At 42.1% G+C, this 15,100-nt stretch overlaps 1 pseudogene; it reads right to left on the reverse strand.

Moving 5' to 3' along the window:
• Positions 1-12,087, reverse strand: part of LOC149187872 (purine permease 3-like) — a 37,335-nt pseudogene extending 25,248 nt beyond the window's left edge.
• Between the last annotated feature and the right edge of the window lie 3,013 nt (positions 12,088-15,100).

Here is a 15,100-nt window from a genome sequence, read left to right on the forward strand (position 1 = left end):
ATGAAGGGCTTGATGCTATAGGGAAGGCGGCACTGTTGGCGAACTTTGAGATCTCATCCTTTGTGAAGCCAACCGATACTGTACGACTGTGGGTGTGGTGTAGTTGGTAGGCCCAACCGCTTCACGACCTCTGCTGAAATGAGGTTCTTTTGGCTGCCACTGTCGACAATGAATTGCAGCGGCGAGCCCTTCACCCACATCTGTGAGTGGAAAAGACGTTCCCCCTCATCTGGATCTTCGGGCTCATTCTTCTAGATCTTGGCAGTGGCATGCCACAGCGGCACTAGGATCCGCATCAATGATTTTCTTCCCTTTGATGTCCCCCTTGTCGGGATTTGACTCAAATTCGGAACATGCATTTGATTTGGAAGCCTTCAACTCGGCCACCAGCGACTGCTTGGTCTGACACTCACTTGTGTTATGAGTGGGACTCTTGTGGAACTCACACCACTTTCCTGTCTCCTTCTTCGACTTCATGGTGTTGTTATTTTCTTGCAGCTTCGAGGGGTTGTCTTGGGTCACCCCACCTTGGATTTGTCCTTTGGGCTTCGGATTTGCAGATCCAAAGCCTCGCTTCTTTTGTTTGAACTTTTGCTCGATTTTGACAACGTATCGATATGCTGTGCTGAGTGAGGAGATGTTCAAGAACTCCATCTCTTCTTGGATGTATTTGTGCAGGCAGCCGTGGTATTTGAGTACCAGATGCAACTCAGAATCTTTGATACCAAACTGTGTGCGAAGGTATGAAAAATATTTGTGAACTCTAGCACATCTTGGTCTCGTCCCTGCCGCAGTGTGGTCCATTTGATGTATTTGTCCTCATAGCTTTTGACGGGGTAGTACTGCTCCTTGATGGCATCTCGGAAGTCATTCCAAGTGGGGGTGGCCGAAAACAATGAGAATGTACTTTCATCCTTCTGCTCGCAGTATGTTTCCCACCAGTCCTTGATGTGGGGGGTTGCTTTGAGAAGAGCGAAAACAATATTTTCCCAACTTGAAAATTCATGAACAGAAAAATACCCATCTAGTAGATTTAACCATTTATCTACGACATCTCCGTCTATTTGACCCTCGAAGATGGGGATTTCAAAATTAACTTGTACCTTAAAAGGTGTGGCGTTTCCAAAGTAGCTGTTGGAAGTCGATGCGTCACCTCAGGGTAGCCGTTGAAGGATCTGCGCAAAGCTATCCATCATCGTGTTCCTTTACCGCTCGAGGGCTTCTTCGAGCAAGATTCTGATAGGATCTCCTACCCCCTCGTCTTTCTTCTCATCCGCCATGGGAGGTCGTCGAGATTTACGAGGCTGGTCTTGCAAAGGTTTGACCAATTCAAGCCCTAACTCCTTATATCCCGACCTCGTTGGGGACATGCAAATAAAAAGAGAGAAAAAGCAGACCGCTCTTATACCACTGATCCAGATTTAAATAGGAACGCAATAAAATATAGAGATAACCATAAAGATAGATATGTAGCGGAAATTATACTTCATTTCATTAATGGAAAATACTGAAATATGCTTACAAATAGAAATAGAAATAACCCAGCTAGGGCGATGGTAGCTTATCTCTGAGAAGAGATGTGTTGGCTACATGCCTTTGAACTGTTTCGAACTGTCTTTACAATGAGGCTCGAAGGACTATTTATTATTTAGAAACAATGGAAAACCCTTCACATTCCAAAACCTAACCCTAGAAGATGTAACGTCAAATTGTGGGCCCCGTTTTGGGTTGAGTTGGACAGCCAACTTCCTGGGGGCACGAATTGGTCGTATTATCTCCATTTGATGCACATGATAGCCCATTGGAAAGATCTCTCCGAGGACTACGATGAAAAAGATGTTTTTTATCAAAAAAACCGTTGGTGCTAGATTTCCCAAAAAACGTCGTTTAGGGCCTCAAAATGGCTCTGGAAGTTTAGGACTCGAAAGAGTGCTAAAAATAGTAAATTGCGCTATAATTAAGGAAACTGAAAAAATGAAAGAGGCAGTTGTGGGGGTCGAAGTGCGATAGGTGGGTGGCCACCAACATCCACCTGGATCAATGAATTTATAAAGCTGAGCATGGGAATGCCCGCCTCAGATCATGAAAAATATTATGAAGATAATCTATTATATTGTATCTTATTACAGGTCACCTTCCAGCTCAAAAGAACTTCGGATCCTCATGATAAAGAATTTCACCTGACATCAAAAGATTAACGACCGCATTATTTAGGGGACAATTGTTATAGACATTTTTGGGCACTATAACCCCAATCAAACATGTCCATAAACCAAGGTCTCCTAAGTCCCTTAAAGTGTTGTTTCATACCCTAAAGGAACAAGGTCAACTAATTACATCATCTCCCAGAAGTTCTCCACAGGAAACTGCTCAGAACTGGTCAAAACTAGACCACACAGGTTGCTCAATGCTAAGGGTGTGATGCATCCCACCTGCCCAGTGTAAAAGGTGTGATGCATACCGAAAAGCCCTTCTATATGGTGCAATGGGCGAGAGTGGACAAATGGCAGAGACAATTTGCGAGGTGGATGACCATAGAATCTTCCAGAAACTTCTCCTATGACACTTGCCCCTCTGAATTCGCCCAGGGATTAGTAAGAGATCATCAATCTCCAAGTGGAACCAAGAACTATAAGAGAGAGGACACTAATCAAAATACCATAAGCTGACTCACCCCCGTGCAATCATCTATATATGGATCCCTCATCCAAGAGATCTAGAGGCTGGAATTTTGTATCTTGTAAGGAAGTCTTGTTGGTTTCTTGTTGAAATATCATAGTGTTGGGTGATCTAAGCTTTTCATGAGGTGAAAGAAGGGCTTTCATGCTGGAGGATGAGTGTTATAGATGATTTTGTGCCTTACAGCAACAAGCATGAATTGTCTATAATCCAAGGGATCCAAAGTTCCCTAAACATGATGTTCCTACCCCTAGAGGAACAAGGTCAGCAAACCAACAGCTCTCAGATCAGTTCTCCACCTGAAAACACTCAAAAACAAGCAATCCTAAAATCAAAGCAGGTGCTCCACTGGGTTTCTGCGCTGAAACACAACTGCTCCATGGTGTACCTGCGTTGCAAAGCAGGTAGAACAAAGCCCACCTACGTTGGGCGAGTTTGGACATGTGGCACAGTGTGTCATTGCTTTGGAATCTTCCAAAAATGACACTTGGATCAGGTATTTCGCCTTGTGATGAGTCAGAGGCTTTGTTTCTCCAAGTGGAAGCAAGGTTCACCAAGTGGACTCAAGAACTGAAGATCAACTAAAGATTAACTGAAGAGAGAGAGGACACAAGGCAGCTACACATCAGTTGCAAGCTGACTCATCCTTTCTCAATTCATCTATATATTGAGCTCTCTCCTATGAGCTGAAGAGGCTGGAATTTTGTGCAAAGTAATGATATGCTGTTGGTTTCATTCTTGAGTTATTGGGTGATTGTTTGAGAGAGGTGAAGAAGAGCAATTCTTTCTGCTGGGAGGTGTTGCTGGGTTGGAGCCTGCAATGGTTGTAATCCTCTCAGAACCTTTATTTCTTCATTAATAAAAGCTATTGAGGTTCTTCTATGTGCTCTTGTTTCAATTGTATATTGCGATGATTGCATATTTGGTTTACACTAATCCATGAACCAGTTATGATTGCATGCCTCTTGTAGTTTCCTTCTTTGTTGTTTTGCAGGATCTCATTGTAGCTGGGCGAGCAGAAGGACAAAGAGCTAGGAGCAAGCGGCCAAAGAGGAGAGTTTGGATTCGACATTAAGCGCAAGGCAACGGTTAGTGCTTTCTCCATTCTCTTTTGCTTTCATAAAGAAGAAAATCTTCAGTAGTTTCCTTTACAGTTGTTGCTAAGGAACTGTCACCCTTAGAGTGGGTTAGGGTCATCCGAGTCGGATACTTTTCCCTACAACAAATTGGCGACTCCGCTGGGGATCGTATCCGTTTGATTGTGTTTGTAGTATTTTGCTATTCATTTCCTGAACAAAAGAGTACCAAATCGAAAAGCTTTTGACTATATCAAAAGCGAAGTAGAGGGGCTGCTACTCTTGCTCATTTTCTGAGCAGATTCATGATTTGAAGAGCTGATCTACAAAGATCATTGTAAGCTCTTAGTGATAGCTTTGCACCTTCTAAATCATCCCTTTGAGTTTGCTTGACTGAATGCTTCTGATTTGAGCAAAAACCGTGCATTTTTGAGAAAATTATGACCCGGAAACTGTGAAAACGCAACTCTCGTTTTCCAAAGCAGGTAGTACACAGGCTACCTGCTTTGCAACGCAGGTCCCGAACTAGCTACCTGCGCTGAGAGCAAGTTTGACTGTGCAGAGCCTGCGTTGACCCAAATTTGCTTAGTGCATTTGGGGTTTCCTCCTTTCTCTTGCCTGTTTTCACTTAGTTTTGCTGCTAGGTGTCAGTCTTGTACCTGTTTTGAAACCAATATTACTTGCCATCATTCAGCCTCTGTTATATAACGAAATTGTACTTGTTCTTTGTATTTCTTATTCATTTACAATTTCCCATAACGAAAAGTAAACTAGTCATGCTTTTGGCCTCTTAGATCTGAACCTGTGTTAGGCGTTTTGCTGGTCTAAAGAGTTAGCTTGTTTGCTGTCCATAGCTGATTAGTCATTTTACTTTCATTACTATGGTTTGATTTCATGTATTTCCAGTGATTAAGCAAGTGAATCTTAAGGTGTCTTTTGATTTTGGACAAGCTTGTTTACTTTCGCTTTAAATCGAAATCAAAGTTATATAACCACTTTCTTTTTGTATCCATCCACATTAAGAAAGGGAAAAGAAAATACATGCATTGTGCATTTTGCATTTGACTGTGTGCTTGACGATTTAGGAAAAATTTGCATTTTAGTGTGTGCTCTATGATCTGCGTGAAAAGATTTGCCTTTCTTTTCCCTCAGTAGTTAAGGTTTTCAAAGTTGAAAGATTGAAAAGTTTGCTTCTCATCTTAGACTGCATTCAGGAATTTGTTATATACATCTCGTGGTGATCCTTAAAGGCAAACTGATAAGCAAGATCAACATTAAAATAAATCCAATTTACATAACAACGCTTTGTAACATAACGCAAACATCTAGAGGTCTAGGTAGAGACGTGTTCCAGCGTCGTTAAACATAGTGACTGTCGATCTCTACGAAGGTGGGTGATTCCTCCTGAGAGTCGGTGGCACTAATACGGACTTGTGCTCCCACGTACCGTCGAGTATATATTGGGAGACCCCTATAGGCAATTATTCTTTATCCATAGGAAGCTGTGTCGACCGCCCTACTGATCGCGATGCAGTGAACACAGCATTCACGAAGATCGACCACCCGTACCGTAAAACGTATTCTGTGGTTTCGCGAAAAGTTTGGCACACCCTCTGCCTAGAACTCCAGAGCAGTTTCTTTTGGCCTTTTTCAAACTCTATAACTGAAAAGTCCATCCGAGCATTTGTCACTTCGGGCTCGTTAAAACATCGAAGGCGACTAGAGCCATCTTTAGCTTTTTCTCGACTCTTAAAACATGAAAAAGCAAGTTTGTGTCTAAAAGCGTCGTTAATAAAATTTATTTTAAGCGGAACATAATCACCTGTTATTCCCACGTTGATCTTTCAGTTGAAAAGTATGGAGCCCACCAACCAAGGAGGCAACCTTGGTGGAAGTCCAAATCCCTTCTCCTCTTGGGGAGATGTTGGGGCGCCTCATATGGCAACATTGTCACTTCCAGGATTGACAATTGGCCTACCTGTATGGCTCTTTTCAACTAATGTAGTCCAGATCGCCACTAATCCTGAGCAGTCGAATCAACAGTCAGACCAGTCTAGAGCTACCCACCAGCCTTCCACTTCTTACAATTCTTCCTCTGATCCTTCATCTTCACAAGGTAGAGCCGGCAGAAGTCAGCCTCCCAAGGAGAAGAAGGAAAAGAAGAAGAGAGAAAATAAGCAGAAGGAGCCTATGGCGAAGGCGACTGGGGGAAAGCAAAAGACAGCTGACAAAAACCCACACACTGCACCGACCGGGCCTAAATTGCCATGTGTCATTTGCGAAGGGGCCCACTTCCATCGTGATTGTCCTTGTATTCCCCGGATACTAAGGGACGGGTCCCCAAGATTGCACAATCTGGTAGCATCAACCTCTGGTAGTCATGTTGATTGCAGTCCGTCAACTAGCGAGAGTGAAGGACGAAGAGGGAGACCAAGATCACCCTGCACATTGTGTGAAGGCGAGCATGCCATCCACAAATGTCCATTCTTAGATGAGGCAAAGAGAGTTTTGGAAGATCGTCCGGTTTCGCCGTTACGACTTCCTCCTGGATACCAAAAACTCGCGCCTAATCCCTCAATAGTTGAAAATCCAGCTGACCCGCCCAAGTGGTCAGCTGAAGTGTCGGTCATTGAGAATGAACCTGCTGAATCTAGACCAGACGAAAGTCTAAAGGTCGAAACGGCAGTTGACCCGGTTCTTCCTTCAGAGGTTTCATCGACCAATGACTCCGTCATTGAAGACCCATCTTCGAATGACACCCTCACTGAAGAGGATAAGGATGACACCGTCCATATTCTTTTCATCAACACAGACTCTGATGAGCATCAGGGCAATGCGCCCATTCCTTTATCGCAGGAAGGAACATCGTCAGGGTCGTATCCGGCCGTATATTTGGTCCCACCACCAAGCAACCTAGTTGTATCCTTTGATTGGAATCAACTAGGCAGACCCCGGTTACCAGCCAGTATCCCATTCAGAATCATAGTCCAAATCTACAGAATGGTGATGGCTGGAACTATCATTGATGAAGGGGCATCTGTGAGTATCCTTTCCTCTGTTCCTTGGAAAGCACTGGGTTGCCCTGCGCTTTTACCTGAGATGAGAAATCTATCAGGTTTTGATAAAGGAACCAGTCACCCGTTAGGGATTCTCCCCAATGTTCCGCTTACATTGAAAGGGAAGTCAGTTCGCATGAACATCATGGTCGTCCAGGGACCCTTGGCATATAACTTACTCCTTGGACGAGACTATATATATTGCATGGAGGCAATAGTGTCCTCGCTCTTTAGAGTCATGTGTTTTCCGCACGAAGGAAGAATGGTCCAGCTCGTAGAACAACTTTCATTTCCAGGATCACGCATTGCAAATAGTCAAATACCATCCCTTAACGGTTTATTCACTCAAGGAATGCCACCGCCTCCGGTTCTACTTCCCGATGAATGCGAGTAATTCGGAAAGAAAGAACTGGGACCCAGGGGGCATGCACCCTGGCCTGCCTTGGGCAGAGAAAACCTTGGGTATAAAGTTAATTTCCGCAGAGGAATGGACTAGTCCATACCCCGTCCGGCAGTGGAAGGGAGGGTTGTTCTAGGATAAAATTCTTTTGTCAAAGTTATGTGAGCGAAGCGGTCGTTCCCTTTGTCTAAAGAAGTGGGCTCTCCTAAGGAGGGGGTCTATTTGTGGCAGCAAGAAGCCACCATCTTTGAATGTCAAGCCTCACCCATTAAAACAAGCTGTTTTGAAGGATAAGTAGGGGTAGTCTTCAAAGAAAGAGATGAAATTGCTACAACAAGTGGTCACCATCCTTAGCAACCTAATGATAGACATCGCCGAAAAGAGAGTTTAGTTTGCGGCAGCAAACAAAACCATTTTTCGGATAATAAGTAAGAGATGGCAGAATCTCGAAATTATACTTTATACCTGGGGGCATGCAAACCTTTTGGAGTGCAAGCACGGGACGACTATTTATTTTTTTTAAATTTTTAGGTCCTCCCTTTAAACCTGTAGGTCTAACCCGTTAAACTCGTAGGATTAGCCGTTTCTAGCTTGCATAAAGAAAGGATGAAGGGCAAAAGTTAAAACCTGCCAATTTGGAGTAATTAGTGAGGTATCGCTCCTTAAATAAGATTACCTCACCTAAAGCATTCGTTGTATTAAGACTGGTAAAATCGAGCAGTTTTAGCAATGTTCATGCTCGTTAAAAAATAAACGCAAGATTCGAGCAGTTTTAGCAATGTTCATGCTCATTAAAAAATAAATGCAAGACTCGAGCAGTTTTTGTGCAGAAGTTCATGCTCGTTAAAAAATAAACGTAAATTGTGAGCAATCGTTCCCTAGCAGTTCAAGCTCATTCAGAAAAAATGAACCGGTAAACAACCTCGAGAAATGTAACCTTTGAAAGCCATATTAAAAGCCCTTGGTCGTGTTTATATGCCATCACCTCCATCTGTTCATTTGGCCAATCGTTCACCTCCATATGTTTGTTTACCCATTTTGAGGAACAGCTGCGAAGAGTGATTTCACTTAGCCATCCTTGTGACACTGCCGTGATTGGAGAATTCCAACCTGTACCTGGAATCTGTTGCTATCCCTGTTCATCACTCGTTCCTCAAAAGACGAGTCTCCTTTGAGCTCTTTTCACTGACTCGTAAAATATGAAAAGTTTGCTGAGTTTTGGCCTTCCAGCTCGTTAAAGCGACCGGAAAGCTATCCCTCCTCTAGATTTTAATCTTTTTGGACCTAAGGGATTATTGCACAAAAAGATCGAGCGCTTGTTTTGTTCGGCTCGTTAAAGCAACCGAAAAATTCATCCCTTCTGTATTGTTTTATACTTTTTCGGACTTAAGGGATTAGACGACGAAAAAGGAATTTTGGAGTTAACTTTTTGTACCTTTTCAGACTCTCTAAAAATGAAAAGGACCGAGTTTTCCTTGTCGTTAGACTCGTTAAAATGATTAAATAGCGACAAACTTGTCTTTAGACGAGAACGAGTTTCCCTATCGCTAGGCTCGTTAAAACATAGCGATGGGCTTGCCCGAAGGGCAGGTTATAGAACAAGCATATGTTATCCTCCTCAAGCTTGACAAAAATAAAGAGGTACTGGTCAGCAATGACTGAGGAAAAATTGGGAGAACCTCACAGCATTAATGGTAGCAAGTCGCTCTTGAACATGACACTTTGTCCTCCATCCGCATCGGGTTGGGTTGTTTCATTCACCGGTCGCAGAATCATGGTCCTTGCCACACCATCCACAATTGGGGTAATGCTACCAATCCATCACATCAGTGTCGTTATATGTTCAAGAGATGTGGTTCTGTAAAGAGTCAACCCTGTTCCACCCACTGCCATACATTATCCTTCATCCACTTCGTGACCGCCACCCTGAATCATACATCACAGTTTGTTTTCACCTCATCATAATCACTAGCTCCGTTCCATGTCACTGATGTGGGATTCATTAAGGCCCTCCTTTGAGGGATCGCTCCTTGTCGACATCAGCTCATTATCCAAGGAGTTGATCTAGGAACACCCCCCTCAGTACTTTGAAGCTTGCATGCCTCAATGGCAAGTTTCTCACTTCCGGCGACAGGTATACATCAATGACCTTCGACCAGAAGATTTTGCATGGTGGTCGACGCCAAGTCCTTTATTCCCACCATGTAGATTGTACTGCCGTACCTTGAGGGTCATCATCCTTATCGGTGATTCCTCTCGCGCTTGTTAACGGTTTACATTATTGACGGGTAATCAAGCGATGTCTTTCCATGTTCGACTTCAAGAAATTCTCACATGGATCGACTTGTACATCGAGTGAAGATCGGAAGAGATTGAAGACCCCGGATCTAGTTTCATCCATCCGGGCTGCGATATATATTCAGGACATAAAGACATTTGATATGTACATCATTGCAACAGATGATCATCCTTTTCGAAGGATGGTAAATTCGGTAGAGAATTATCAGTCTAGCATCAGACGATCGTCTGTTCTATGTACCAAAATGTATTTATAAAGCTGGGCATGGGAATGCCCGCCTCAGCTAGATCATGAAAAATGTATGAAAAATAATGTATTGTATTGTATCTTATTACAGGACACTTCTCAGCAGATCGAATGAACTTCGGATCCTCTCAATAAAGCATTTCACTCGATAAACGACCTCATACTTTAGGGGGCATCTGTTATAGACGATTTTGTGCCTTACAGCAACAAGCATGAATTGTCTATAATCCAAGGGATCCAAAGTTCCCTAAACATGATGTTCCTACCCCTAGAGGAACAAGGTCAGCAAACCAACAGCTCTCAGATCAGTTCTCCACCTGAAAACACTCAAAAACAAGCAATCCTGAAATCAAAGCAGGTGCTCCACTGGGTTTCTGCGCTGAAACACAACTGCTCCATGGTGTACCTGCGTTGCGAAGCAGGTAGAACAAAGCCCACCTGCGTTGGGCGAGTTTGGACATGTGGCACAGTGTGTCATTGCTTTGGAATCTTCCAAAAATGACACTTGGATCAGGTATTTCGCCTTGTGATGAGTCAGAGGCTTTGTTTCTCCAAGTGGAAGCAAGGTTCACCAAGTGGATTCAAGAACTGAAGATCAACTAAAGATTAACTGAAGAGAGAGAGGACACAAGGCAGCTACACATCAGTTGCAAGCTGACTCATCCTTTCTCAATTCATCTATATATTGAGCTCTCTCCTATGAGCTGAAGAGGCTGGAATTTTGTGCAAAGTAATGATATGCTGTTGGTTTCATTCTTGAGTTATTGGGTGATTGTTTGAGAGAGGTGAAGAAGAGCAATTCTTTCTGCTGGGAGGTGTTGCTGGGTTGGAGCCTGCAATGGTTGTAATCCTCTCAGAACCTTTATTTCTTCATTAATAAAAGCTATTGAGGTTCTTCTATGTGCTCTTGTTTCAATTGTATATTGCGATGATTGCATATTTGGTTTACACTAATCCATGAACCAGTTATGATTGCATGCCTCTTGTAGTTTCCTTCTTTGTTGTTTTGCAGGATCTCATTGTAGCTGGGCGAGCAGAAGGACAAAGAGCTAGGAGCAAGCGGCCAAAGAGGAGAGTTTGGATTCGACATTAAGCGCAAGGCAACGGTTAGTGCTTTCTCCATTCTCTTTTGCTTTCATAAAGAAGAAAATCTTCAGTAGTTTGCTTTACAGTTGTTGCTAAGGAACTGTCACCCTTAGAGTGGGTTAGGGTCATCCGAGTCGGATACTTTTCCCTACAACAATGAGGTTGGGTCAGAACAATTGGTTGTAATCCTCTTTGCTTATTCTTGATATTAATAAAGCTATTCAAGTTTTCCTCCACATTCTTGTATGCTTGATGATATATGCATGTATGTGGTTAATATATATTTGGTCCTATATTGTTTATGATTGTAGATCTCTGTTCTTTGATAGTATTATGCTGCTTTGATTCCACACGTGCTCTTTGAAGCTGGGTAGACGAAGGAGAAAGTGGCAAGGATCTGTCAGAAGGGAGAGGAAACGAGCAAGGAACCAAGTGCAAGACTGAGGTTGGTTTCCTTCATTCCTCTCTTATCTACTTCTCATAAAGGAAAACGAAAGTAGTTTTGGATTGTTTGTTTCTAAGATAGCTACCAGTCTTAGTGGGACTAGCAGCTCCGAGTGGAGACTAGATTTCTTGATAACAATTTCACGATCCCGGAATACAAAGAATTTATCTGCTATAAAAACTCCATGACACACGCCTCCTTGTTGGGTCATTGTAGGAAGAATTTTCCATTTGTTTTCTTCCACATTGTAAGCCTCTTCTGCGAAAGCTTTCGGGTACACTGATCAGCTCGTTAGTGGACGGGTTCAGCAGATAACAAAATTGACGATGAGAACACACAAAATTATGGTCGTGCCACTGTACAGTACGCCCAATACCATGAAATTCTGTAGGAAGAAGACTTTGAACAAGCCAATCATTTTCCTTAGCATTGTATTTCATCAACTCTGTTTCGGTGGACGCATATAAGTACCCAGAAGCAACTATGCAGGGAAAATTGTCCGATAATTGGAAACTACACATATTATCCACCCCTCTCCATAGGCTCGTCTTTGGATCATAAATTTCTACATTCATTCCAAGATCCCGTAGTAAAAAGAATTTATCTGCTTGAAAAACTCCATAACACACACCTCCTTGTTGGGTCATTGGAGGAAGAATTTTCCATCTATCTTCTTCCACATTGTAAACCTTTGCTGCAAATAACATAGTCTCGCCATACGTAGATAACCCTCCAGCAACGTAGATAACCCTGACAGTGGAAGATACAGAGCAGGAGAAGTTGTGCCTTTTGGTGGGCATGTCGGTGCCTCTAGCTCATTTGGCAGATGCGAAAGTCAAAAATATAAACCTCTGTCATGCTTTTTTATATTTCTGGATAATTTCCACTGATGAAAACTAGTTTCCCATTAGTGCAAACATAGGTACAGGAAAATGGAATAATTCCCCTAGGGAAATTGGGATTCTGCTGTAGCATTTCCCAGGTGCGCGTGACAGGGTCTAAAACTACTATTCTGCTGCTAAATGGAACTAGATTTCTAAAAAGCTTAATCATACATATCAACTGCTCCGTTTTTCTAGTGGTTATTCGGTCCTTGTAGAACTATCTCTCTCCATTTTCTGCACACAAGTTTGAGCTAAGAGTGCCATTTGTACGGCACTCTAAGTAGACAGTTTCGAGCTATATCATCTAGAAGATTAGGAATGATCTCCTCCTGTTGTCGAAGTCAGAGTGCTAGCCTCTTTTATCTATGCAACATGTTGTTCACTTTGACATGACATAAAAGAAATTAAACGAAAGCTCAAAACTAAAAATCATCACTAACAAAAATTTGATATTAACATATGAGTTAGATAATGGAATTAATACTTCATTAAAAAAAATGAGGATAAAATATGGTATAAAACAAAAGTCACTTGATCAATCCATCTTTTGAATCACAACTTGTTACTTTTAGCTGTGAAAATGTTGAGTTAAAACATAAAGTCATCGTACCGTTAACGTGGATTAAAAAATTAAATTCATTGCACAATTAATTTTAAAACCTCTTTTAAGAGAAAATTGTCATAGAAATGCATGTAAAATAATACGCATTATCAAACATGATGGCAGATGGCAAACGAAATCTGGTAATAATATACTGATCAATAAATCCAATGATGTTTTTAGAATTGGCTACCTTAAGTGGAATTTCTTCCACCCACTTTGTGAAGTAATCAGTGGTTGTAAGGATATATGTATGCTTCTTTGGAGAGTGAGGAATGATCTCACCTATTATGTCCAGTCCCCATTGTTCAAATGGTTGTTCAATGTTGATTGGTTGTAATGGTAATGCGGGCTTCCTCTATCTCCCAATAGCTATTTGACAAACTTTACATTTACTTACGTAATTATGTGCATCTTTAAATAAGATTGGCCAATAATAGCCAGCGTGCAAGATTTTATGTGTCATTGTGTCCCCTCCAAAATGTACACCAGCTAGTCCATCATGGAGTACCTGCAAAACCTTTTCTGCCTCATATTTTTTAGGACATCTAGGTAAAACAGAATCATAATTTATTCTAAATAACACATTACTGATGATTTGGTATTGTCTAGCTTTTAACCTCAATTCCCTTTTTATTTTGTAACCTAGTTGCGCTAGGGCACATCCATTTTTCAAATAAAAGATGATATCATCATATTTGGATTTAGTGTCGTTGATTCTTACCTCATATACTTGTATATCATCACCTGAATCTTGTAGTGCCGGTAATTTGGATTCCCCTACTAACATTCTGCAAAAACCTTGACCTTCTATAATTTTGGCTGGTCTGATCTCAATGTCATATTCTTGCAGTTTTGTTACCTAATTTTCCCTTTTCTCACCTACATCTCTTTATATTAATAGATTTCTCACTACTAAGAACAAAACTACTATCTTGATGTGGGCTTTGAGGAGAAAGGGTCTGAAATGCTTTATTTATTTGAAAACAACGAAAGCTTTTTTTTTAACATCTTAATAGTTTAATTCAGCCCCAACATATTGGAGCTAAAGAAAGAAATTGGTGCTTCTGCTTTGTCATCATTGACCTATGTTAATATAGTTGCATATGATTTCTCAAAAGAAAAGATATATAAAATGAAATGATTAGAAAAATTTTGGGTTTATAGTGAGGGAGCATTTAAGATTTCTTGTTTAATCATCAGCCGAGGCACGGGACCAAAGAAGGTTTCCAAACATTGGAGGTTGATCCAAGTATTTAAACAGATCCAGCTCCACGGGCATGGGACCAGAGAAGGTTTCAAAACATTGGAGGTTGATCTAGGTCTTTCAACGGATCCAGCTCTGTGTCTTGTGCCTACACACGGTAACTTTTACCCAGGTTCAAAGGAAAGCTAACAAGCTGGCATATTGATTGTCTAACCAAGGAGTGAATTGTACCAGTAGCAGAGTCGTGATGGGTTGGTAGGGGTTATCTTAGAACATACTAAAGGAAGACTGTGGCTGCCAAGCCGATGAATATATGATGTTGTATTGCAACAAACCCATGGAGGCTATGACCAGATAGTTTGGTTTTGATATGAGTTGCTGCTTATTTGTCATTTTTACCCTTCTTTGGTTGCTCGGTAGATTCTGCTGCCGGGGCAGTTGGTCGGAGGGTGGGGACAGTAATTTACAGGGGTTCATCAACTGGTGTGGAGGGGTTGGAGTGAGAATTTTAATTCTGGGCGTTCGTGGTGGTCGAGATTTCCTTGTTTCTCTTCACGGGGATGTAATTCTTCCCGCAAAGTGGTTTTCTGATCATCGAGCGCCTTTCAAGCAGAAAGAGGTTTTTAAGTTTTTGGAGCGATCTCACTCAAGTTCCTACACATGGCAGAGGGGCGGGTATGAATACCACCCTCATCGCACTCTGACCTACAGTGCTTTAGGCCCGTGCGATATGATCCTGGGCTGTCAGATCAAGCATGAAGGATCGACAGCTAGGATTCATCGTGCAAGTCAGTGGGGCCATGTGGTTAGGCGGTGAGATTTTTGGCAATACGATATCCTCCTCTGCCGTTGGATCAAGCTTGGGGGATCCACGGTCAGGATCCTTCATGCATGTTAGTGGGTCCATGCGGTTAACCGTCAGGCTCCTTGGCACTTTGATTTCTTCCTCCACTGTTGGATCAGGCATGATGTTTTGATGATGGCGATTAAATGCTTTAATGAAGATTTCCATTTTCATTTACGTATTTCTTTGGTTTGAGTCTTAGTCCCCCTTTCGATTAGTGGTGTGTTGAATGGCTGGCCTTGGCACAATCGGGCACTTGAGGGTTTTTGCTGTTTTG

Source organism: Pinus tabuliformis, chromosome 3_1 (genome assembly GCF_031772625.1).
Source record: "Pinus tabuliformis cultivar Carrire ecotype Pingquan chromosome 3_1, CPIR1, whole genome shotgun sequence".
In the NCBI taxonomy this organism is placed as follows: Eukaryota; Viridiplantae; Streptophyta; class Pinopsida; order Pinales; family Pinaceae; genus Pinus; species Pinus tabuliformis.